The 27,233-nt window shown below is 38.9% G+C and overlaps 1 long non-coding RNA gene across 2 annotated transcripts; it reads right to left on the bottom strand.

The window, feature by feature from the left end:
- Positions 1-370: 370 nt before the first annotated feature.
- Positions 371-25,917, bottom strand: LOC311441361. Of its 2 annotated transcripts, XR_014695899.1 has the most exons (5): positions 25,875-25,917; positions 25,152-25,243; positions 6,102-6,214; positions 3,476-3,562; positions 371-1,579 (listed from the first exon to the last, which is right to left on the bottom strand). It is a non-coding gene; the product is annotated as an uncharacterized lncRNA (long non-coding RNA). The 2 variants fall into 2 exon arrangements; XR_014695900.1 differs by lacking the exon at positions 25,875-25,917 and having other exon boundaries at positions 25,152-25,354.
- Positions 25,918-27,233: the final 1,316 nt, after the last annotated feature.

Below are 27,233 nucleotides of genomic sequence, written 5' to 3'. Positions count from 1 at the left end.
ATATCAGTGAGAGAATGTGTGGGAGATAATGCTGCACTTCCAGAATTTACTGTGGGAGCTGGCTTATTCTACTCCCTCTTCAATGTAATGATCCATTGCAACTTAATGCTGTATTGGTACCAAATGAAGGGAAAAGATAAAAGGAAGGGAAGTGCCACTTTCCAATTCTTGTCAGAACGGGGGGGGGGGGGGGGGGGGGGGGGGCTGTAGCATAAAGGCTGGAGGCAGCTCGTGATCAGCATGGTCACATTATGTGTAGTGAATGTCCCTGAGAGAAGCAGTCTTGCAAAAGAGAACTCTCAGATGAATTTCTGCATGGAAATCATCAATTCAGATACAAGATGGACATGTCCAGAAGTATGGCTGCTCCTTATTTCATTCACCTCACAATTCATAGTAAATACATCCCTGCTTTTTCCTCAGCGTGCACTTGGGGGCTCCTCACGTATACATACACTCACCTCTACTGAATGCAGCAGGAAGAAAAAAGCAGAAGAAATTTTCAAAGCTGCTAAACTGCATTAAGTTGTTTTGAAAGTTAAACAGAAAGTAATCTGGGTAAGAATGACTCTTATCTATAACACTAGTTCAAACAGTGACATTCCTTGTACATTTTCCAACATTTCATCTGCACAGAGAGCCACACTGCTGCCAACTGCCTCAAAAAAAAAAAGAAGAAAAAAAACTTTAGCCCTGTCAGAAAGGTAAGGGCAAACCTCTCGTTATTCTCTCTACCAGTCCCAGTTACTTCTGGACTGTACAAACACATTCTTAAATTTTCCACAACCTTTCAAAGGTGAAAGGAGATAAATCTAGCAGAGAGAAAGAGCAAACATGGTTACAAGACACTGAGAGAGCTTTGCCTCTCTTCTCTTTTTTCCTTTCTTTCCTTAAGAGAGAGATCTAAAATGATATTTAATGGACAAATGTACATGGAGGGAAATGGAGAAACTAGGGCCAAGCATGGGGGAATGTGGAAGTGGGAGAAAGGTGAAAAAACTGAGTGTTACTGCTGGGGAGACCTTCATGGGGCACAGAGGAGGAGACAGGCACTGAAGAGAAGGGATGTTAAGAGGTAGCTGCAACATACATTTAGCAAAGGGGCAAAAGTGCATCCCATAGCCAAATGTCTCAAGTTTTAAGAGACACCTTGACCTGTGTCCCCAGACCATAATATTCTCACAGGGGCTCAGCTAGGTCTCTGCTTCCGAATAGCTGCTGCCTCTCTGGAGCATCTTCCAGCAGGAACTCCTACCACTGCTCAGCGATGAGATGGGGAGCAGAGGTGGTTGTTGATCTGTGCAGCTCTGCAAGCGGGCGGTAACATGTCCAGCTGGACCAATTCCACCGTTGCCGCTGGGGGGGTTTTGATGTTCTAGCTGGATGGTTTCATTCTCTTCCTTGCATTAATTCCCACAGCCCTTGTGGGTATTTGCAGGAGGTCCTGGTGACTAGCTGGCATAATTATAATCCCTCTTTTCCAAAGACATTTGTTGTACCAGCCAGAAAGTAAGATTTCATTCTTTTTTTGATATCTTCCAAGCCAGATTTTACATGGCTTTCATCTGAGTTTCAACCCCTGGTGTATGAAAGAAGGTAAGCTGAGCAATCAGTACTCCCTCAATTACCTTTGCACTGTTTCAATGTCTCAGGAGTTACATGGGCTTGCACAGCTTGGTTAAAATTGAACACATCTTTAACTGCAGTGCATGGAAACATTATATCTTGAGTAATTTTTAGGAGTAATAGGAGTAATATAGGAGTATTCATCAAACAGGAGTAATCTCCTATTTTATGGCTCCGGAAATTCTAGTTGAAACCAACAGCCTTGGCAGCATGTTACAAGGAGTGTCTGGACTTCCAGAACTCTGTCTTTCAGGATTTTCTGTAACACCAGCTCAATTGAGGAAAATGCCTTCGGGTTCTAGATATCTTTCTTAAGAGGGAATTTACTCCAATTGCCACTTCCCTGTAACTCTACAGGTATCCCGATTGCTGTGTTACAAGTTCAAATACACAGCTTCCATTTGCAGCAACGTTCAAGAGTATCTATGGTTCTACATTTTTCCTGTTATTGGCTATCGAAACTTCCAGACATGAATAAATTCCTGTCTGTGAGGAAAAAAAAAGATTTATAATCCTCATCGATAGATGGGGAAACCACATGTCAAAGCGTGATGAGGTCAACACAGCTGTGTACAAACAGAAACTGAGCTTGCAAGCAAGGAATGGAAGCAATACTTCTAAAGCACTGAAGCTATTCCTTATTAATGCTCCACTGCCATTATCATCTGATTGGAAAATTTCTAAGGGGCAGTAGCCCCATTTGGGACAGCTGGATATGCATTTCTATACAGGTGATGGGGAAGACAAGAAAGAATTTTTAGAAACCTTTTTTGAAATCACTCACTTATGAAGAGTGTGGCCACATAAGACTGTTTTCCAATAGGCAATTAGAGCAGTGCTAATCAAAAATTGCTAGATTTTGAAGTGAGAATTTACAAAGAAAGGAAAAATGCTGACGATAATTGTGTGCTATCTTTTTGTTCTCTCCTATTTTGATCAGCTTCAAATGGGGACAGACATGAATCTAGATGACCTTAGCTGCACCCTAGACTACAGTGCAGAGGGATCATGTCTCTTTTTTTTTTTTTTTTTTGGTGGGATTCCAGCTAGGTCTACCCCACCTACAAATACATGCAAACTTACACTCTAACATGCCCTTCTGAGTCCCTTTCTGTGCAGACAGTGACTTAAAAGGAAACCCTCTGGCTCACTGTTACACAGACAAGGTCAGAGTTACACCATGTACTTCTATCTGCACCTGGCAGCTTTGCAGGAATGAAAGCCAAGAAACTAGTGCAGACAGCTCTAGCAGCAGCTATCCACACTGTGAATGTCTCAGCACAGGGGGTCCAAGCTAGAAGGCACCTCAAGCTGCAATTTGACCCATTTATGTGTGGCCCAAGAGAGTACTGTCTTTGATTAAATATTCTACGCTGCTGCAAACTATTTATACTGCAAACAGGGATTTCTTCAAGAATGTGTACATATGTGGGAGCTGGAGTGTAGGAGAATGTACATGGATTTGAAAACAGGATGACTTGACTTTACTTTAAATTCCAGCTCATCACCACTTGCCAGAAGTCATTGCCCCTTTAGCAGCTGTTTCAGGACCCAGATGAAAAATAGCTGGCAATTTCAAGCCAGCCAATGTTGACAATGCTAACTGCCAATATTATAGGCATGACCTTAGCTGGCAGGTCCAGTGGATGCTCAAAAATCTTGTGTGTGGAAGTAGGGGCTACTTAATTTTTCACTCAAATATTAAGCAAAAGAAGTTCAGCTGATTTTGATGTTAGCCTGTTTGAGGAAATTTTGAATAAAAGTTTAAAAAGGACTGTGAACATAGATTCCACATAGTCTCACAGTTCAAAGAGATGCACATTGATTGAATTATGAGAGAAATACTTACCAAAGCTGTTCACTGCATAAACAGAATTCTGGTATCCCAGGCTGTAAAATCACCATTTCATTATCATCAAATTCACTCCACTGTTTTCTAGAAACACAAAAAGAAAAAGAAAAAAAAAAAAGTATAAAGTTTGAGAATAATAAATTTTGCAGTGAGCTCTGCTGGTGTGAGTGCTTCTCTATCAATCCTTCCTTCTAACTGTTTCTAATAATGGGATGCATATTCACATCTATTAAGTTACAGAGGTAATTTGCACCCACTTAGAACTCCATTTGGAGAAGTATAAAAATAGCTGGTAATAGGAATCTGGACCATTTCTTAAAATGATGATTGGAAATAGAACCAGAATAATTATTTTAGTTTCACTTATAACATGAAAATCAGGCAGAAATGTGCCTTTGAACATTCTGTGACTATCTCTTTATTTATTAGGGATATGAACATGGCTTCTGCAAAAGTTTTTTGCATTCTTATGCTACTCCTTCCCTCCTCAGCTGATCATTACAAAAGAAAGGAATGATTTTGGAAGAAAGCAGAATCTCACTGTGATTGTTGCAAGATATCATGATTCAAGATCATTGAACTGTCCATTTCAATTACATGCTCATTGATAGTACCTGCATCTCTGCTACTGTTATTTCACTAAGAGGTCAGCCTGCATGCTTGTAGTATACTAGAATATAAACACAGAATAAAAATAAAAAATAAAAAAATCCAGCATTCAAAAGAAAGGGAATTGAGTAATAGTCTTCAGCACAAATGGTCTGTTTGTATATGTCAATCCTAATTGGGTTACTAGGATCAGAGAAATAGTCCACATGCCTTTCACTTCTGTATTGCTTCATGATAATGTCCCAGAATTTTGATTTCTGGAACCTTCATTTATTTTCATTATAGACTAGTGAATATTTTGCCTCTAATTGTACACAAATTAAATTTGGTGATGCATACACTTCATTTAAAATAGAAGGCATAGTCTGCTCTGTGATTTCTAGTATCTACTGAAGGAAACTTATCATCAACTTTTATAATTTCAGCTCTGTAAATTTGCAGCTGAACTCATTTCTTCACACAATGTCCAGCTGCAGTGCAACATTACAGCCCATCAGATTTTCCATATTTAAAAGTAAGATTGCTTCCTTGTCTAATACATTTTGTGAGAATGTATGAAAGGAATTTCTTCTAAATAATAAACTATCACAGAATTAGAGTTGTATGTCTTCATCGCACTGTATGGTAGCTTTTCAATATTGCACCAACTTCAAGATTTTTCTGATGAAAGCTAGAAAGCATTTGTATTACGTTAAAACCCAAATGAGGGATTTATTATGCATTCCTTTTTTTTTTTTCCTCCCCTCAAAGATTTTGCAGAAAAGCTAGGCAGAGTGAAACACCTTTGCAAAAAGTGAACCCGCATCATCTGCTTAAGGCTATCACTGAGAGCATCATAGCATTTAGTATGTAAATGCTTGCTTTACTTATGATACAAAAGTTGCAAAAATATGCATTTCCATTAAAATGTTAAAAATGAAAAAGTTCTAACTTTTCATAAATCAAAGACCGGAGGACAATAGAGCTTTTCCCCAGGGATTCCTCCACATCCATTTTGCAATACTCTGGAACAATGTGGCAGTGGCAGTATTGCTCCCTCTGTAAACTTAATCCCAAAAGTTCTTTGACTGCCAAGCTAAATATACAACCATTAAAGATTTTTTCAGCAGTGGGAATCATTGCACCACCCAAGCTTGTTTTTAATTCACACGTTCTTCTTCTACAGAGCAACAAACAGCCTGATTGATCTTCTCCTCCAAACAAAAAGTTTTTTCCTAGCTAAAGGAGCAAAAATAGGAGGATATGGCTTGGCTGGAGAACTTTTGTTTAGTTTCATGACAGTGTTGCCTCCATAAGTCCCAAATGCAAATTCCAGATAAGAGCTATCTGTCCTTTCCCTCCTTGCAGGGGAAAGTTTTCTTGTCCTTCTCTTTGGAACTAACTAGATTTCAGGGACAAAATGGCCTTCCAGGCAGCGCTGTTGAAGAGGATTACCTCAGCCTTGCTGCAGATGGAAAAAGTTGCCACTTTTTCCAGCAAAGCTGCCAAAGTGTGGCAGGACTCGAAGTGTAATATTGTGATGCTTGTATTCGAGATGCAGCACCTGAAGTGGTGTCAGACCTGGGTGTACAGCTGAATCAGCAAAGGAAAAAACAGGTAATTGTGGAAGGTAAGCATAGAAGATGCCAGCAGATTGAGAAGACACAACCAAGCAGGAAAATTAAAGGGTTTGAAGCCAAACTACCTGAATCACACCTCTTTGCAGCTATAGATTTCATCACCCACATGATTGCTACAACTCAAAAGTTTTTAAGCTTGATTTGATTCCTGCATGGCAATCTATCAAAACCAGGAGTCAGTACTACCACTCTATCATAACTTCCCATGTATTTCACGGGTATCAGACAGTCACAAATTCTCCTGAGTGAAAGGGCATGAAATGAAAACCTTCCACATTTTTTGGTAATTCTTTCAGTAAGAATGCAGTACTTCAATAAGCAGGTGTGCATACCAGGGAAAAAACATTCATATAACCTGACTTATTACACTGTAGTAGCACTGTAGTTTTACTTACATCTTTCACCACATCCCAAAATTTTCTTTTTGCTCTCCTCATTAATCATTTCTTTCAGGCATGCCAGTGTATCTTCACGTCTCTTCAAAATAAGTCCTCTTTTCAAGACATATCTGTAAAAACATTAACAAATAATTGTAAAAATAGTAAGAGTCATTTCTGTATTTCAGTAATAGTTTTCTTCCTTCTGCCATCCAAACTATCTACCACTACCATCAACTTATCGTCCAACAACAGGAAGCCTACAAAGAAAACCCATCAGGAGAAACGAATGTCAGAATGAAGTGTTTGCATGTAGGTTGCTCTTTGTCTAGAAAGCAAAAATGCAAACTGTCTTCTACATTAAGGAGCACTTAAAAATATGATATGCAAGTGTGAGGCCTCACAGGAATCTAATGTTAAATAAGTTAAGAGCTCAAATAAAAGATTTAAACAACATCTGTGCTGCAGAGCAATGTAGATGCTGGCTAATCACAAACCTGAGCTAACTGGGATGGCAGTTTTGTTACAGCCAACACCCTTGAGCCCACTGTGCTGCTTGGAGTCTGCTCTGCTTGACAGGGCCAGGAATGCTCTGACACTGGAGCAGTCACAAGAGTTTCTCTTCTCTCACAGCTCACAGTCACAGTTTTGTGAACACGTCTCTGATTTTAAAACATGCTGTGGTGTAGAGGGGTTGGTTTAGTGGCTCTATCACAATGCCACTACAGAAAAGTAGGTGAAAACAGATCCTCAGAGGTCCGTGTTCACAGCAGGGCCACACAGTGCCTAATCCAATCTTGCTGTTGCCAATAACTAAGCTGCATTTCCTGAAGGGTGGCTGATGCGTCCCAAAGAAGACTGACCTTCCTCCTGGGCAGTCAGCTCCTTACTCAATGCACTCCTCGTGGGGAGCACTTGAACCTTGCCACACTGCACTATTTGAGGCACCCTAAGCAGTATCCTTTGTTTGCAGTGAACAGAGCTGTATCATTTCTAAGCAAAGGGCTGTCTGTGCTCTTATGGAGCACCGCATCCCTGGTGCCTCTGGCAGGCAGAGCAGGGCAGGTGCCAGAGGAGCACACCACACCTCAGGCTGCTGCCCTCACAGCTCTGGAAACACTCAGGCTCTGATGGGATGATCTTAAACGAACATGACAGTACCTGAGGCCAGATTCATGGGAGGGGAGTAGGCACAGGTTTCTCCTTAGTCCTATACATATATATTTTTAAATAAATCATTCTCTTACGTACTTGCTTCAGGTTCAGGCTGTCAGTCATGCTACAACAGCAGTGCCTCAAGCTGCTTGTAACCCTTCTGACCACGTACTTCTTGTGAGGCTCCCAAGATTACCAGTCCCTTCACCTGTTATTCCATTCCCAGACTTCCTATGCTTTCCAGCTTCACTTGTTTCCATCTGACATCACATTCTCAAATTTCAGTGGGAAAACCAATAATCAAGCCTTAAAAACAAGCAAAATAACAACAACAAACCTTTGCTTCAACTCCATAACTACACAATACACAGTGGATGTGTGTAACTCATCTTGCACTAAAACAAGAAGCAAACTTATTCACAACAGTAGACCACAATAAGTGTAAAACGAAGGTAGTAAGGGAATCTAACTTAATTTTAGCCCAATGAAAAGAAACCTAAATTAAGAATTTCAACTACTGGAAATTATGTGTGACAGTTGTATTACATCACCGCTACTATCATACTTGACTTGTAAAAACAAAAAATAACATCCTCAAAATCCATGCTTCAAAATAATAAATATATGAGATCACTAAGGCCCATCAAATTAATTTATTCTCTTGAAATATATCACTGCATAAAAAGCAGTGCAAATAGTCTTTTATTGCAGCTTACAAAAATATTCTAAAACATTTTTTATTTTTATTTGCTTGCTAGTTCAGAGTACATCAAATGTATCAGCATCATCAACCACAATTCAATTAAATGGAAGCTGGAAGCATTACAGAAATCAAAATCCAATCCCTTGGCAACAGCAGAGGAACAAACGTCCTGCCTGGACTTCTATAGGTGGTAGCACTTTATATACTGTTACTGTCATCTGATCACCATGAGAGCAAATTCCAGGATCTAGTTTTATGCCATATATCGTTCTAATAGTCATAAAACATCTGGTTTGAAAAATGCACTTCTGTGGTGGCTGGTATCCATCCATTTCAGAGGAAGAGTCTCTTGTCAAACAGGAAGTGGGATCTTCTGAACATATACTGCCAGGAACAATTTAAAACAAAAAGGATTCCATCATATATTTAGCAAACTATTCAAAAAATCACCTGCCCAGATTTAACTCTAGTTTCTGCTTTTGTGGGCATTAATATAAAACCCAGAGACAGCATTAAAGAAAAATCTAAACTGCTGTCAAAGTAAATGATTCCTTACAATTACACAAGACCTACTAGACTTAGATACAGATTTAAGGCTTTTAAACCTGAATAATTCCCACTCAGAAAATATGCTCAATGTTTTAAAACCAAATGCTGCTAATTGGATTCCTATATTGTAGGAGCAAGAGGTCTGTGATTAGCTTGCAATAGACTTCAGAGGCTTTCTTTGGAGGAATGCAAAAATGCATCAAATTTCATTTACTCTGAGCTTTATATCTAAACCCAACTAAAAGCTTACAGTTCTGTTCAGTCAATTTAAAAATCACATCAATTTGGTGGGGGAAAACAAAAAACAACAACAACAAAAAACTCTCTTTGGTTGCACACTAGTAGAGATGCATAAAACACTGCACTGCATCCCACTTAAGGTTGAGCTAAAAAAGAGAAAAGATTTGTGAAGCTTCACAAAACTTCCATAAAGCATGAGCTAAATACTGAGCTGATGATAAAGTCTCAGAATATGTTTGTGGAATATGACTTAATGGAACGAGTTTTACTGTGAGCACTATGGGCAGTCTGAGCTATTATTTCACAGGGTTTTGAAAGCTGAACACTACTCAGATCTCCAGGACTTAAAAAGATTAGCAGAAGTTTGTGAGAAAGCTTTTACAGAGATTTCTATACTGCAATTAGTCTTTATACCTCCCTTAGTCTTTAATGTCTATAGGAAACAATTATATACAGTTAAAGAAAAAATAAGAGTGAAAGTGAAAAGCATTATTAAATGATATTCCTTTTTAGCAATGGTTATTCAAATCTTACTGTATTCATGGAGGAAATTCAACACAAAGCAGGCCCAGCTTTAGGCCCAGAACTCCCAGTGCATGTGAAGTTCAGGATGTGAATTCACTGACCAAACAACAACACTCACAGTAATTAAGGACACTTAATTAATTAATTAATTCCCTCTCCATGAGGGAAAATTTCCCTTCCACATTCAGAACTCACCTTGATGGACACGTGGTATTCATGTGACATATGTAATCTGTTCTTTTCTCGGACCTAAAAGGTAAACCTTGTAAAAATCATCCTAATGCTAAATAAACATTTACGATAAAGTTTTTATTTGGAAGAATCTAAAGGTAGTTCTATACCTACGGACAGAAGACGTAAGAAAAGATTATGATGGAAGTAAGGGACAGGACTGAGAACATTCCTCCCTAATGCACTGATCCCAGCCTCAGCCTCAGAAGCACTGGCCAAGTTAGCAGTGCTGTGCTGAAGAATCAAACAGAAAACTATTTTCTCTCCCCATGCTGTCTAAACAGTTGAATGAAGTAAAATACCAAGAATAACCAAAAACGTCTTTTCTCAGGTCACTGTGGCTGGGTAGTAACTATCAGATACAAACACATTCTGCAGGACAGCCGCAGGGAACTGTTCCGCATTTTGATTTCTAAGACGAGCATATTTGGGCATTTTTTCCTCAAGAAAACACTTAATCTGGTGTTTCACTTTTTCCAGGTACAAACTGCTACTGATTTCAGTGAAGAGAGATAGTGATAGCCCAAAGTTAGAAATAAAACAACAACAACAAAGAAACCAAAGGGGAAAAAATAAAAGAAAATAAAAAGAAAAAAAGCATTGGATTTAACTTTAAGAAGGAAGGGTGATACGTGATGACATCCAGGAGGACAAACACATCGCCTTTGATAGGCATGAGGCAGAAGGAAGCTGAAATCTTGTTTAATGGCAGCGAAGGGGAGTATTTCACTCCAAAGAGCTCAAGTTCTCTATTTATAGTGCAAATAAAGTAGATGCAAGCATAATGTGATGCCTCCTTAAGTGCCTGCCAGTGACATCCGCAGCCACCCCGAAGGGCGCTCCCCCGTGCGCTCCCAAGCCCGTCCCCACTTTGTGTCCTCCTCAGCACCCCAATGGAGCCATCCTGGGGAGCAATCATTCATACCTGATGGGCTGAACTAAAGCAGCAAACTCTTGCTCAACATAAAACAGCCCCCAGCACTCTCATAAAATGAGCTTTTTGAAGTCAGTCTTTAATAGCAGCGAAAAGAAGAGGCAAACACACTGTTTATTATGAGAAAGTCTCCCACTCCCTCTCAGCCCCATGCCTCCCATCTTTTTCCTGTACAGTGCGCAGCTGCATATGCAAAAATATACAGATGAAGAAACAGGAAAATACTACTCTAAGATAAATGTGCTCACCTCTGTGACGGTTTCTAAGCACAGTATGATGTAGCTAACCACTTCCACCCTTACAAAATGATCATGAACTAACAGCTGCAAAAATAGCCTGATAATTTTTTTCCTATGTGCAAGACTTTTTAGTAAAATTATCCTCGAAACCCACAGCAAAGCACTGTTATTTGCCAAATTTCAAATATGTACGAAGAAAATTCTTAAATGTTCAGTTCATGCAAGCACAAATATTCCCTTTAAGTCCTTGGGTGTAAAAATAATGTTGCTTTACCAGTACATGGAACATTTATTTAAGCATATGAAAATAGACTCTGGTGGTAACAAAATTACGGTCTTTGCCTCACTCTTATTTTCTGTTTGTAAGGGGAGTTCATTTCCCTCTGCAACATGAAAGCACTGAAATCCAGCTCCTTCATAAGCCAAGAAGTCTATAACATGAATAACTGCCAAAGACTAGGAACAAAATTTGAAACTCATCCACATTGCCCTTATCAAGGGCCTGATTCAAAGTTTCCTGAAACTTAGCTTTCAGTGATTTTAGCGGAGTTCAGAGCAGATGCCAAAAAAACAACAGAAACAACAGAAGAAAAAAGCATACAGAGATCTTATACTTTCCGCACTGAGTAGTCCTTCTATAGGGTGTAGCATTTGTAGGATTCAGAGCAAACCTATAAGCGCTCACAGCAACTGACACAAGGATATGAAACTCTCTCCATTTCCACCACCACCATAGCATTGCTTCATACGATGTCTTCTGAGACAATATGTGTGTCAGTGCATTATGCAACAGAACAATTAAACATTCAAAGGTTCCTCTTCCAGACTGGCTGCGTCTCTTAATTCATTTAGCAGCAATGATCTCCCCGGATTCTCTTAAAAAAATAAATGGGTTAAACTGATGAAGTAATTTTAATGTGTGTTGACAAAGGTCCAGAATTAATGTACAGTTACATTAGCTAAACTGGGGACTGCTCTGCTCAACCCCCATAGAAATGCTGCCTTCTTTTATTATTTAAAGCTTCTATTAGTATATATTTATGTGCAGAGGAAAGAACTACATCAAATGCTAATTCACCGAGAAAACATCTCTGCATTTTCTACAAAATGACACTGGAAAAGCCATGGAAGATGTATTTGTTTCATTTTGATATTTCTTCTACACTGAATTTGTACACGATCTTCTTTGTTCTTCCCTTTTACATCACTACTTTTTTTTTTTGTTTGTTTTGTTTTGTTTTTAGGGATGGGTTTTTCTTTCTGCTTTTTTTTCGTTCTTTAGGGATGGGAAGTGACATCAGTTTTGCTGCTTTCTGCCAGTAAAAATGACAACATTCTTCCACCGCATTACTTGCATTTGCCTCTTGCCAGAGTTTTGGACATCCTGACACTTCTGGCCGGGCTGTGCCCCCCTGAGCCTCTCACCGAGGGCTGCAGCAATGTGACGAGCTGCTCCAAGGCCCACTCAGCCTGGTCAGCTCACTGTATGCTAAACGCTTTGGCCTGTGCTAAATGAAACGGGACTGATTTAGTTAGTTCTGAGTTTATTTTTAACTATGGATCACTGAGCTAGTAAATTGTGAATCCTACCCAGAGTGTCAGAATATAGATAAGCCTACTCACAGGGCCTGTCGTTTCAATATATGCAAGCAGGTATTGGTAGGGGTGGGCTTGCTCTTGAAACATCGGTTTCTAATGACCGAAGCCATGGAAAAGCAGATAACAGCCTCTCTGGTAAACTAGGGAGGTTTTGTTAAAGAAATCAATACCATCTTGAAAAGAAGTTTGGACAGAGCATTCATTTATGTCAATGATAAAAATCAGTTTTCAATCCCTGTGCTTCTAGCCCCACAGTGACAAGCAGCGAAGTACAAGCTAGAACAAAACCTCAAATTCTGATCTTTCCCAGTGATAAATTGCCTATCGTCACTTAAGAGTACAAGGTCACATGGATTTTGTATCTGGTACTGGAAGATAAAGTAATGCTTTAACGGTCTCACCAAGGAACTGTTTTCTTAAGGTCAAAAGATGCTTAAAGAATATTATTTTCAAAGACATCTGGTGAGCTCTCATTCCTTTCCCAAAACCCCTCAAAGCACTATTTCAGGTCCCACTGTACTGCAGTGCTTTGACTACGTCGCTCTCGCTGCAGATATGTTGGCCTATTTCTTGACTATAAATCGCAACTATATTTTCACTGAGTTAGGAGGCATCTGTGCTGTAAAGTAGTGTCTGCCAACAGCATGATATTTGTGGTGTAAAGGGATTTTCAGCTGACCACATAAGGAGGAATTCCATTTCGGTGACCTCAGGTTTAAAACTGTGACACCAAAGGCTGCCCCAAAACCCTGTGATGGATATACAGACAGTGTAATGATTATGGGGGAAAAAAAAAAAAATCCATTCTACGTTCCAGTAGCAACACAATAATAAAACAGAGCCCAAAACTTCCAACATTTTTCCAGAATCATGCAAATTTCTTAAGGAGTGGAATGCAAGGAGAACCAAGCCAGTTCTGACAGCCCCCCTCCACACACCACAAACAGTACAGTTTTTACTTTATCAGTGACAGGACCTATTCAACCAACATCTTCTCACAAAGTTTGTAAAATGTAGCTTAGGTTCTTCTTCCCCTACTTCAGAAAATGGCAGCAGGCGAGAAAGAAGAACCACCCCTTCACATGAGCTTTGTGCTCTGGGTCAGAGCACAGCCAAGGACAGGAGCAGTGAACACACACCTGAAGAGGTTGCAGCTGTATGAGCTGTCTGTCCAGGAGTACCCCATCCACATGTCTTCGTGGGGAGTCAGCATGAATTTGTCTCAGCAAAAACCCGTGACACTTACCTTGTGTCCAGCTTCATTCATGCCACTGGTTCTTTTCCATTTAACCCAGAAAAGGGGAAAGAAAAGTTAAATACGTTTGTTTTTCTGAAGTTCCAAGAAAAAAAGAAAAAGTAAAACTTTTTGACCTTGAAGAAGGGCTTACCCCTCTCCTAGTAATATATAAAAGTAAAATCATTGCTACAGAGTCAGACAGTGATATCTCAGACAGGACTACACAAGGACTACACTCTTTCCCCTAGGATTGAAGACTGATCTACCCCAAATTCTGGGATAATACTAAAAACTGTCAAAAAGGTGCAGTAAAGATATATCTTTATTATAAATGTATGACATGCTTGCAGTGACTGATGGCAAATAGAAGAGTTGGATATCAAATGACATGAGAAGGTTGAAGAGTTTTACTTTATGGATCATCAATCCAATTTAGAATATACTGTTTCAGTTTATTTCAAGCTGATGTTTTTTGTCTTGTACTTTCTTTCCTTGTGCATTCTTTCCTTGTTTCAATGCAGACCCAGAGTTTTTGTGAAGGAAGAAGTTTCATTTTAAGAGCACCTATCTCCATTTCCTATATTCTTGAATTGAAGCTCAGGTTAGCAAATACTTTTATCTATGTATATATACATACACATATATTCCTCAATATTAAACTAGGCCCTGACTGCTGCTGGAAACTCCAGGAATTGCTAGGTTGCAATCAGAAACAATAAATTGGTATTTAATTCTGTATCACTTTTCCCTGTGTCCATACCACTTTAGACTATACTTCTTCCCAGATAAAATTTGGAAGAGTAGAAAGAAGACTTTTACTGATAAAAAGACCCTTTTAAGTCTACTATTAACAGAAAGTTACAGGTTGAATTCTGATCAAGACAGCTCTTCTAGGTTGAAATTTCTTGGTGAAAGAATGCATCAGTCTTATATTGCAAATAATCTGAACATAAACATACTTTATTGTTATTGCTTTAGATATTTTTTTTTCCTGCTTTCCAATGGTTTATATAATTTCACACTTACAGGAAAAAATCCAAAAGTTTTTCAAATAGGATTCAGTCACAGCTGCGCTATCATAAATCCAGAAAACTAAAACGTGCTCTGAGACAGTTTGGTTAAACATAATTTTATTTTCCTTCACATGAACCAGCTAGTATAAACATTAGCAGCAGGGTTAGGGAACTTTTTCAGAGCACATAAATGGACAGAAAGAGACAGCAAAGACACGAGGAAATGCAGCAGTAAATGAGGCTAGAGGAGGAGACTGCAGAGCACTGTGGAGCCAACGATGGGAATGAACAGATGAAGGGAACTGATGCTCTGGAGCCAGATGGGCACTGGGCACTGGGCGAAGGAGGGAGGGAAAGGGAGAGTATTCCATGCAGCCAGCTGTGATCCCAGGCAGATGGTAATGAGAGAAATGGAAACACTGAAGATAAAGATGGGAGCAGGAAGAACGTTTCACAATTGCATCATCTGTGTAGTCAATAGAGACTTGCATTTTCCAAGAAAAAAGTGGTAGTGAGCACCTTATACGCTTCCCAAATCAATTACAGTATTTAAGCACCATTTTCTCTCTCAGAATGCCATTCCTGAATCCTGATCAAATTCTCTGTCCTTCATGGGGCACCTCGCCTTGCCACTACTCTGAGTTCTGCACAAAGCATGCGCTCACAGAGCAATACCTGCTATTTATGGCTAAATAGTTTGAAGCACCTAGAAAAAGGGCAAAGCCTTTGCTTCATTTTTGCAAATGATCACCCTGGTCAGTGACACTTTGACACTGCTGCAGCTGTTCTATCTGGTACAAACAGAAGGAATAAGATGTCATTTATTGCTCAACAAAAGATGTTCTGTGTGACTGTACATTTGGGGTCTGTGATACTCCTGCTGCCAAACACCTGCATTTATTCAGACACGTGTGAAGGAATTACACTGTGATTCATATTTATCTTCTCAGACACCAACCACAGCTAGGTAAGCCAGTGAAAAGTAATTGAGAAATCTGCTTCAACAATGCAAGTGTAACATTCTTCACACATCACATACAAGTCTAAATAACTGAGTTAAAAAAAAAAAAAAAAAAAAAAAATCAATTTAGTTCAACATTTGGGCAATTTTGTTATAGCAAATACATTGTTTGATGTATTGATGGATAATTTTGTACTTTCTTCAGTTGTGCCTTTTCTTACATATTTCTCATGTCAGTTATTACTTGCCTCCTTTTGTATGACTAGCTAGATTTGCCCCTTCGTTCTGCTTAAGGTGGTATAACATTTATTATCTTAAATAACTGGTAATCTATGCAGGTATTTTTATAAGACTTCTTCCAATTTGTTCTGTTTAGATCAAAGCTATCTTATCAACAGAGAAAATGAATAAAAGAACTTCCAAAGAGAGCAGTAATAAAAGAACTTTCAAAGAGAGCAGTGTTCTGCTCTGTAACTGTAAGAGTGGCCAGGTGTGATTATCCACCTTAATTTACCAGTTTACTTACACTGGATGTTTTGTTCAGTTAAGGCATGAGAGATTAAGCACAGAAGTGAATCTACATCTTTTGCTATTCTTCCTTGTAAAACTGCTGGCATACTAATGCTGCTAGCCATCTTGCCCTTCAGTTTTTGGAATTCCAGTTGAGCCCTTCCCTGCCACTGGCACCAAAGATATCTTTCCTATAGCTACCGAAGAGACATGGCAGACGTGCTGACGCAGTGACTGGTCACAGCCCAGCGTGAGCAGAGCTTGCAGCATGGTGGCCTATGCAGGTGCTTGAGCAGCGGCCAGCTGCACTAAGAGCAAGAGGCTGAGGTTTTCCTCACAGCAAGCAGCTCCAGCCAGTTAACTGGTACCATTCAGCGTGTTAAGAACTACCCCAACCCAACCATTCTTTTTCTATGGTATACCGAGGGACTGGTCACCCAGAACCACTCTTGTATGTGAAATGAGAAAATAACTTGAACAGTTCACCTGGCTGAAAATGAGAAAAGCTTGAACACACATTATTAAACTCAGTTGGTGTTCAAGGACCGTGAAATCATATTGCATCATTTCTGACATTTACACACTTCCTCTTGTTTTGTTCACTGTGTTTGATAAATGACTTCCATATGTATTTTGAATTTAATGAATGCATCAGAGACTCTTTATTTTCCATAGTAATTACTCTGCAATTTAAGAACACAATGAAATTCTTATTTTTTCTCTTAGAGAGAAGGAACGAGCACTCTGGGTACCAGCTTCTGCTATGTTTGGTCATTTGTTTTATTCAAGAGGTTTTCCAAACGAAGAAGATTGTAAGATTTTGTGCTCCAGCTGTAATACACGGTAGAACTAATTCCAACATTTTCTTTAGAAATACCCATGATGCTGTGAAAGCTTCAAGGGAAAAAAAAAAAAAGCTAGAAAACAAGTATGGATTAAGTTTATTAGGCAGATTTTTTTTATTTTTTTACTCCTATCATGGTCAATTTACAACAAAAAGGCTAAAAACTTGTATCTTTTATTTTAGCCTAATGTACTCTAAAAGTTTTCCATTATTCTTCACCAACATTAATCTTTATTTTGAAGCCCTTATAATTATGCTTTAATAATCACTTTTCTCATCAATGGATACAATGAACATACTATGTTGCTGAGAGAGACAGAGACGAAGTGCAAAACAGCATCACCAGAAAGCTTCGTAGTTTTTGTTAATATTTGCCTTCATTATTTCTGAATGTGTTGTCTTCAGAGTTTTGTTCAAGTACCAAAAATTTACGCCAACCTAAGCATAAAGGAATGGGAACATGGAAAGTCAAACCTGGCCTCTAAAATCAGAATAATGCAAGACATGAATACAAAAAATAAGCACAGAGATGAAGAGGAGGGAAATAACTATATCTATTGCTAGAGGACTGTTAGAAACAAACAAACAAAAAAAGCCTTTTCATCTAATACTGCTCTTCCAACACTGACTTCATTGTTGGGGATAACGCTGCCAGAGGAAAATGCTTTCCAAGTATTTTATTATAGTCCAGTACTTTAGTTACCAAGCAATCTTTCAAGAAAGTTTCCTTTCCATCCTATATTTTCTAGGAATAGGGCTATGACTGCTTATATCTCAGTGCACAGGATATTTTTGAAACAGCTGCTGAGGTTTACATGGCCAAGAGCACTCCTCTTTCAGTCACCCCACCTCTCACATAGTCACATGCTACTGATGTTCACACATTTTATGCATCTCCACTCTTGGGTTACACACATAAGAACAACCACACCGATATGTCTGTCTTTTCCTTAAGTGTCACAAAGCTGCCAGTGTTTCAGACAACACAGTCCAACAACAGTTCCCATCAGGAAAAATGCTACAACTCTTGCAATATTTGGGAGCACTTTCTTTGAAACTGAACTTAGGCTTGTCCCAGTGAAGCACTGTATAGGGGATGTATATTGCCTGATATGGCGTGCTCAATCATTAAGCACACCAGTCATTTTATATCTGTATTTAATTGGGCAGCTTAAAAAGAAGCACAACTACTACACATTTTTGGCAAAAGATTCAGTGTACTGTCAGTATTTATGGTATATTTCCATTCTTAAACATATTGATTTATATTTTAGAAGACCTTAGAGTTCACCCATGTCATTTAAATAGGATTTTTACAGCAGTGATGCAGATTCCATAAGCTCGGACAAAGCTTACCCAGCAGTTGTTACAGCACAAGTGTGGGAACGCCTGTCAAAACAAGTTCTCAGGTAGCATATGAAAACTTTCCCTTCATCCTCCCGAGGGCCATGCTTCATTCCTCCTAAGAATCACATGAAGATATATTGGAGACAGATAGAGAATATTTAACAGCTGCTTCACATACATTGGTTCTTTTTTGCACTTATCCTTTCCAAATATCTACAGAGCAGCCATGCATAGACTAAACTTCAATTATCAAATCCAAGTATCTTCAACCAGACCAACTAAGAAAAGATTCAAGACCAAGTATATCCTTACACTTCCCCATTAAAAATTAACTTTTAAACAGGACTTAAGCATCTGAGGAATACACAGCAACATATGGAAATTTCTTGTGTAAAGTGCAAATATTCAACCTAGGAGTGAGAGCTAACTAATATAAGAAAGCTAACCAGAATTTTGTACTTATTTAGTCTTTACTCTCTCCACTCAACATGCTAACTAGAATGCCAGGTATGGGGTTAGGTTTTAACATAATAAAACCCAACTACAAGGAATTTAACTAGCTTAGATTGAACCTAAAAGAATCCTCTTACAAAGACATTGGCAAAGCCACTTCATCACTGACATAAGCCAAATTTCTACATGTAACCCCAGGGCTCTTAATCTAGTTTTATGATTTTGTGTTAAAAATCCATAAAACATCTACAATAATTTGAGTGTCTGGATTAAGGTCAATTATGTGGGAATTAATATAATTCTGTCAACTTCAATGAATTCACATCCACCTTGCAGTAATCCTGAATTTGACTGAAAGTACGTAATTAGAACTTGAATTAGGATGCAGAGCATATGGTACACTTTCAGCTGTATTTTGGAAAACTAAATGACTCAGATATTTTCCCCTCTGATTTTGTTCATCTCTTGAATGCTTTTTTCTTGGTTTGCTCACAGATGCAGAATTTATACATCTGTTCAACAGAAGGCTGAGGGTGTTGGCCATTTGACATTGTCATTCCATTTAGAAACCACAGTCCACTATCCAGTAACTCAAACGAGTTTGTTATTAACTATCCAGATATGTGGCATCTGCTGCCCAAACTATCACAAGGCTTTTCACCTGTGTACACCTACCTCTACTCTGCTGCAACAGCTGCTCATGCTGAGATCTGTCTTCTCAATGTCGTTTTATTCCCCACAATAATCTAAGCCGATTAGAAAATCAGAGTTGTATGAAATAGAATACTTTTTTTATTATGTTTTTTTAAGCTGAGCACATACCAAACAGAACACTCCTCACAGACAGTAGTGGTTGACTACAATTTAAGACACTATCTTTAGGAACTGAGGCAATAGCTGTGGGAACAGTTCTCTCTCCAAATGTCACCATGTCCATGATCTGAGGCACCTAGTTGGGAAGTTTCTCAGCTGTGAACTTTTTCACAGTGTACCCTCTATCCTTTGAATCAGGCATTTTTACTTCCCCATCTTTCAGCGAGCCAATTTCCCAATGTTCCAGGCAGACTGAAAAGCCCGGGCACTTAAAGGAAGGATGGGTGGAAGACTAAAGGATTGAGCTTCATCTACTTTGTCACTAATTGTCAAGTGTGACGATTGAAGGGTGTTCTGCACCAAAGCTGATTATACTCAATACTGATCGTGACAACTACATAAAAGCCATGAATGCATGTTATAAAGGTAAGTTCCGTGAACAGTCAGAACCATGATATTTGAACTAATGAATTTTTAGAGTTCTAAGGATCACAGATATATATACATATAAAGAAATTTGAGACCTTAAAATAATGCTTAAAAGCATTCAAAGTACCATGTTTTCCACCTCAAAGATCAGAGGATATATGATCAACACATCCAAGTGGTCAAGCATTTAATACTGCCTCTGTGAGGACTGAGATTCACAATGTGGACAAAAATTATACTGGGAAAAGGAACATGACATCTTCAAAAAAAGTATTACCAGGTGCCTGAACGTTTTATTATTTTGCACACACAAAGATCAGAAGTGAATAACAAATTTAATTTGTTACCTCATAAAACCAGCTATAAAACTATCACTATGAATTACGTGTATGTAGAAATCACAAACATTATTGAGGATGTGTAATTTTAGGTAGAAGCTTATTTGTAAGATTCTTTTGGCAACATGCAAATGTCATCCTTGGATAAACATTCATAAAATGGCTAATAAATTAATACAATATAGTAAATGGGGCAGGTGGGCCATTTTCAGAGGCTCAAGTGTGAAAATCAAGAAAGATTTACAAGAAAAAGCCATGACAAAGGTATGTATAGAATAGCTATTTGGACAAGATTATTAAAGTGAGATTAACAACCAATCGTCAAGAAAAGGTAAGAGAAGGAGAAATTTTTATTTCTGAAGATGCCAACAGTATCTAGTGTCCCTGGACAAAGGCAGACGTTACGAAAGCAGTTCAAAGCCCTTTCTGAACACTCCACTGAAGTGCAGCCAGGTGAAACTGCTTACTAATAGACCGTGTTGTTATTTTTTTCTTAAGAACATAAATAAAATTAAAAAAAAAAAATCACACTTCAAATAACTGTTTGAATGCTAAGTGGTCTTCAGCTTTTGTAAGAGAATTTGGCTGAACTGTTGAAATGGCTTGCTGCATTTATGCAACAATTCAAATCCCAAGGCCATCATCTCACAGAGTGCATAACTAAAAATACAGTGTCTCACAGACAGGGAAAAAGGTCTATCTGAACAGATTATCACTTACAAAGTTGACACATAGCACTTGTGCATACTGAGACTCTGAACCTAATCTGGTCTTTAAACCACAGCAGCCGGGTGCATGGTAATTTAGCACTGTCTAGAAAAAGAAGCCTACCCCACGCCATGAAAGTGAGGTCTGTAATCATCGGGCTCAGTCTTTATAATGTCACCAAGGTAAAGCCCTGACTAGTAAGAGTCAGACGCTCACACAGCTGGAATATTGGCCCATTCCAGCACGTCACCCCCTGTATTAACAACAGGACATGGGCTGACGTGCTAAACCTCCAGCAATGAAAGACAGAGCAGTTACAGTGCGAGTCAAAGAGCTGAGGATCCCTAACCAGAGCTCCAGGAGGAGCAGTGCAGTTAAGGGTACACGGCAAAAGGATTTATGTATCCTCCCAGCTTCGGGAGGAAAAAAGGGTAATAAAAATATAAGCATTTCTTCAGCTCCTTTTAGCAGTCATCTGGCACGTAAACATAGACAGGTATTTAGCAGTCGTAACTGACTGGAAAAAAAGCAAGCTATTTCTGCAAGCATTTAGATGACTTTGTCACCACAATATATTTTAAGTATGACAAAATCTAGTAAGTAAGGGCTCAGAAAATTAATATCCTCCCTATTACAGAGACACAACAGAAATCACATTGCATTTCCTCCCAGTGAGCTTTCAGACAGACACTCTTATTTTAGTTTTGCTGAAGATCACTCTTGTATTTATCTCAAGCTCAGACAAATACAAACTATTCTGAAAAACAAACAAACAAACAAACAAACAAAAAACACGAGAGGGTGAATGTTAAAGTCTGCAGACACTTCTGGTTTAGGTTTCAAAGAGTTCAGCCCTGAGAGCTTTCACTAATCATATGTAGTAGAGCTGGAAACAGGCAGCCACGTGCCTGGTGACAGGACGAGGGGGAATGGGCTTAAGTTGAGCCAGGGGAGTTTTAGGTTAGATGTTAGGAAGAACTTCTTCACTGAAAGGGTTGTGAGGCACTGGAACAGGCTGCCCAGGGAAGTGGTGGAGTCACCATCCCTGGAAGTCTTCAAAAGACGTTTAGATGTAGAGCTTAGGGAAATGGTTTAGTGGGGACTGTTAGCGTTAGGTCAGAGGTTGGACTCGATGACCTTGAGGTCTCTTCCAACCTAGAAAATTCTGTGATTCTGTGTGTGACTCATGGGACAAAATCACTAACTTCCATTCAGAAATCAGGAAGAATTAAATCTTCCACTCATTTTGCAAATAATTTCTCAACTCCTCATTATTTGAGCAAGGAAATGTGTTACAAAGCCAGCCTCACAGTGGTCCATGTGAGAATGTGATTGTGACAGGAAGGAAAAGACACCTCTAGAACAAGCTCTGATGGATATCAGAAGATCTTATCAGTCACAAACAGATAGAACAATTTCTGTTAACTTTACAATCATGGATGGAAATTTTGCAACCAGCTACATTATCAGTAGATACTCAAAAAAAAAAAAAAAAAAATCCTTCAAAGCAGTCAGCAGTCCGGTCTCTGCAAGGAGTCAACAATTTCCACCACCAAAGCTCTCAGTTCTTACACTATGAATTGTGCATCTCAAAAGTGACCAGACTGGAAAGAGCTTTCGTTCACACTCTGCAGTGCCCAGCTTTGTGATTTACAGTTTGCCTGCAACTAATGAACTATTTTCAAACTAAGCAACAGAGACATGAACTTATCTCAAAAACTAAGTAAGGCAGCTAAGATTGCTAACTGGGACACCTACTTCCAATGACACCAAAACGCTGAACCAAGTGTCACAGATACAAGGGAGAGAATGGGATTAATGATTGCAACTAAATCCTGTGCTTGGTCATAGAGAGAAAACAGACTGTGTGACAACCAAAAAAATGCACTTCTCCAAGGAACCAAAAAACACCTTAAGACAATAGTGGAATTTCCACCTGAAATATAAAGTTGCTGTGTCTTTTTGTCTGGCTTTCATGTGACAAAATCACAGCATCAAAATCAAGCTTAAACATCAGATATTGAGAAGAGGGGGTCTGGCATTTACTTGAACTGTATTCAGGACAATGATAAACAAGCTGTTGTGGTATCTTCAGTATAAAAGTCAAGTAAACAAAAATAAACATCATAAAACTCCAGAAGTTGGGAGCGGTAGATATTTTCCAATGTCCAAAAGAATGTGAGGCACTGAAGGGGCAGTGAAGTCATTCATATTACTTATACCAGAATGTGCACTGGGGAAGGAAAAAAAAAAAAAAAAAGTCAGACAAACAGCTCAATTAAAATCCCAGAAAGCCTAAAGAAATGAGAAATGCTTCTGTGTGTCTGAACTAACACTTAGACAAAAGCTGTCCCAGAATAGACGCTCTCCACTAGCTCTTCGCTCAGCCTGACGGTGTTATGAGATTACACACCCACAGGAATCATTCTAGAACCTGAGTCCTGCTCTGCCCTTTGTTTTGTAACAGTTGTTCCTTACACTAAGAACAGTCTAAAACCACTTGGCACCACCCCCTGGTTTCACAGAATTCAGGTATCTACAAAACAACTTTCTTCAATCCTCAGCCCAGTGACATCAGCTTTACATAGCATAGTTGGTCAGATGACAGTGCAATACTGCAGAAAATCACAATATAACCAACAGCATGAATACAGCTCCTGAGGGAAGCTCTGAAGGAGAAGAATTCTAGATATGGCATATTTAGAGCCCTAACAACCTGTGCTCACCTCAAAGTTCAATAGTCTGCTGTGCTTCACAAAGAGGTAACCTGAAAAGTGGATGCTCATCAGAAGAACTGTGGATTTTCTGTACCAGCATCAAGTAAATCTTACCCTGTCTAAGACTTCAAGTTATTCAAGGCCTGACATTGATTTTTATGTAATATTTGCATTCCATACTAGTGGTCAACAATATCTGCACAGCTGTGGCTTTTGTTGTGTGACTTCCTCAGTTTCTGAACCCTGATGACCAAGAATTATCATTTTCACACACTTGCCATGTCAGGCCTTTGTGACAAGGAAAAAAGACCAATGTTTTGGTCTTTGATTGACATGGAAAAGCTTCAAACCAAAATACATTTTACTTTTAGGAGCTGGCAAAAATGAGCTCAGGCCAGCTGATCTCACTGTTAGGAGTTGCATTATCTTATTTGTTATTATTTACGTTCCTGCCAGCACTGACCACATTCAACTCTTGGAGACAGTTCGGAACTCTCTCATTTTTAAACATGCCCTCCTTCTGTCCCAGACATGAGCTCAGTATTGTTTACTTGTGTTCCTGAAGACACTGGAGCTAAGAGTGTGCTGTCAGAAAGGTGACCGAGTACCATGGGAGGAAAGAAGAATTTTGTTTTCTTCAGGAGATATTTGCCTGAGTGCTTTTTATTTGCAGTGGGACTTGAACCTGTTACCAGTGCAAGCATGGTCTCACTCATTTATAAAGGAGGCCTAGAAATCTTTGGTGGCAATACGGGTTATCACGCTCAGGATTTGTTTTCTTTGTGCACTGGAGTGCAACTGGAAAACAGTATTATGCTTAATTTCTGTTTTAATTTAGTATCCACTCTCACTGCCCCAAAATATCATCCTTTATTTCTAGTCCCTAACTGTCACCCTGGGGAAAAAACCTCATACAGTAAATTATGATTGGAAAATGTATTTAAGTGGCTGTCAAAAGTGCACAATTTTAAAATAGCAAGAGCAAAGGCAAAGTGCTGTAGCATTTGGCAAGAAAAAAAAGTTCACTCCAATAAAACTCTTTTTTCATACACACAATAATTTCCCCAAATAAATAATTCTGTTCTTGTTTATGGGATGATACAGATCTCTTCTGAACACTAGCACAAAAATTACGATTAACTGACAAGAAGCATAATTTAGCTTGCATTCTCTTGATTAAGAACCCATTGGCAACTGCTCCTGAACTATAAGGATTCATAATTAACTTGAGATAGAAATCCAAGATCTACATGAAAAATACTAAACCTAAAAGCAGCAAAGAGAAGATTCTCTTATTATAAGATATATTCAACTTACATACCTGGCCTCTTTAATTTAGGAACATGGGCTCATGAGGAATGGCAGAGATGTAGCTAGATTACAAAGTTAAGTATTTCTATATTCATCAAGCTCGATCACAAGCAGCCCAAGGTTGTACCTTGTTCCCTCTTCTAAGTTTCTGCACAGGGAATCTTAAGCAGCTTCTCAGTTGTACGTACATCTCTCCCACAGATCCAACTCACCTCACATTCCACTGAGCCTATTTTCTTTCCTAAGTTTTCCAAACAATCACTCCCTCATCTCCTGGAGAGGCAACCAGGAACAGGGCTTGAAACTGGAACAGAATAACACCTGATGAAGTAAGCAGCTTGGCAAGCAGGCCTGTAGTTTAACACACACCTTTCTCTCGGAACTACAGCTGTCTTTTCATTAGCACCAGATAGCACAATTCACTCACAGAGTAGAGGCCAGTGAGAGACAAACACCCATATAAATATACACTGACAGAAAACAATTAAGACAAAGCAGTCACTCTGTTAAGCTGAAGCTCCCTGCAAAACATCTTTTAATTAGGAAACTCTTATTCATCCTTTCCTGAGTGCAGTTACTACTTGACACATTGTTTCCCTAAACTTCAATTTACTTCCCCACCCACCTGCCTGCCTGCCCCAACACAGTTGAACTAGAATGAGAAGCCCAAAAACATGTATGCTGCAACACTGCCTGGCCAGATGTTCCCATTTTAAGGTTTTACTCAGCAGACAGAACTTAAAGTTTCCTAGACATATTTTCTCTATGTACTCTCTGTAAACTCCCCCAAAAATACAGATCTAAGCAAATCACACTCAAAGAGACAGATATTATCTGCCAGCATGCCCTGACCTAGTTCTAAGAGCCCAACTCTCACCCTTGTGAGCACACTCTCTCCTTTATGAAGGTTGAAGTTTAACTACATTCAGATGTACCTGTTTCATCTCAGGAGGTACAGCTGACATCCTCAACTCTCCCAAACCCCCCACTGCTGTGCTGCACAGCAGGATTACTTCTACAGTCACAACCAGGACAGCGCAGCTGAGAAAACTTCCCTTAATGGAATGAACTGCCCTAGACTCCCACCCCATTTCTTCTTCATAGGAGCCGTTAAGCAGTGAATTACTGTGAAAAGTTACTGGCGTAGGGCAGGGTAGACTACATCAAGGTATCATCATTCTATATCTGCTGCTTTATCTGCATGGCATTGTCTAGCTGCAGCCTACATTTCTACAAAAGCAGTTCCAGAAGTACACTGTTTTCTTTGCTAAGAACATCAAACGTACCAAATGCTTATGTGGATATAGCAGAGAACGAGAGTGGCATGTATAATTAAGTTATATCAAATTCAAGAGTTACCGTATTTAATTTATTAAAGCTTCAGCTTATAGATACCATTACAGCAGTCTGTATTATGCACACAGCAAAAAGCAAGGCACAAGTGTTATCCATCTCCTGTGTGAGACAGTCCTGAAAGATTGGGTGGTATTCAAAAATACGCCAGTAGAGCCTTACTAGGAGAAAGAATGGAAAAAATCCTGTCTTTTTTTTTTTTTTTTTTTTTTAACATTTCTTAATATTCCACCCATACAATGAACAACTCTAACGTATTTAGTAATAACAAGAGAGGGGTTTGAAAACTATTCTCTTCTTCTGGTGGAGATTACAATAGAGAAAACACAGGTTATACATTTATTTTAAAGTACATAGAACAGGAGAGCAGTTCCCAGGATTCCTTTCACCTTTCTGAAAGGCAGTAATACATATATATGTGTGTATATATATATATATATATATATAAATCACTAAAACTCCATTTCATTAGTTCATCAGTGGACTTCATATAAATAAAGGCTATTTTGTTGGTTTGTATTAGTTGACTTAAGACAGCTTTTATGTCTTGGACTTGGGAATTGTATGGTGCACATCCCACCCCAAACCACTCTTCCTGCTTTAAAATGTATTAAATTTTATTCTGAGACTAAGTTCTTGCATTTTGAATCCAACTATCCCAGACAAGCTTTGAAGATATGCCTTTGATGGTCTTGGGGCTGTTTCTCAGTCTTCATTCTTCTAATGCTGAATGACTCACACTTTACCACATGAGGATGTCCTTTAACATTCATATTGCTGTGACAACACTCCACATTTCAGAGCATCCATTTCATCACAGGCATTACTCTGTTTCAAATAACTTCCATTTCAATCCAGTCAATGATATTTCCCTATACTATTATATATGTTCGTCTCACATTTAGTCAAAATACACCATTTCAGCAGGTCACATCAGAAAT

The sequence above is a fragment of the Aythya ferina genome, assembly GCF_964211825.1.
Source record: "Aythya ferina genome assembly, chromosome: 9".
Taxonomy (NCBI): domain Eukaryota; kingdom Metazoa; phylum Chordata; class Aves; order Anseriformes; family Anatidae; genus Aythya; species Aythya ferina.
This window is presented reverse-complemented; position numbering and strand designations above follow the sequence as displayed.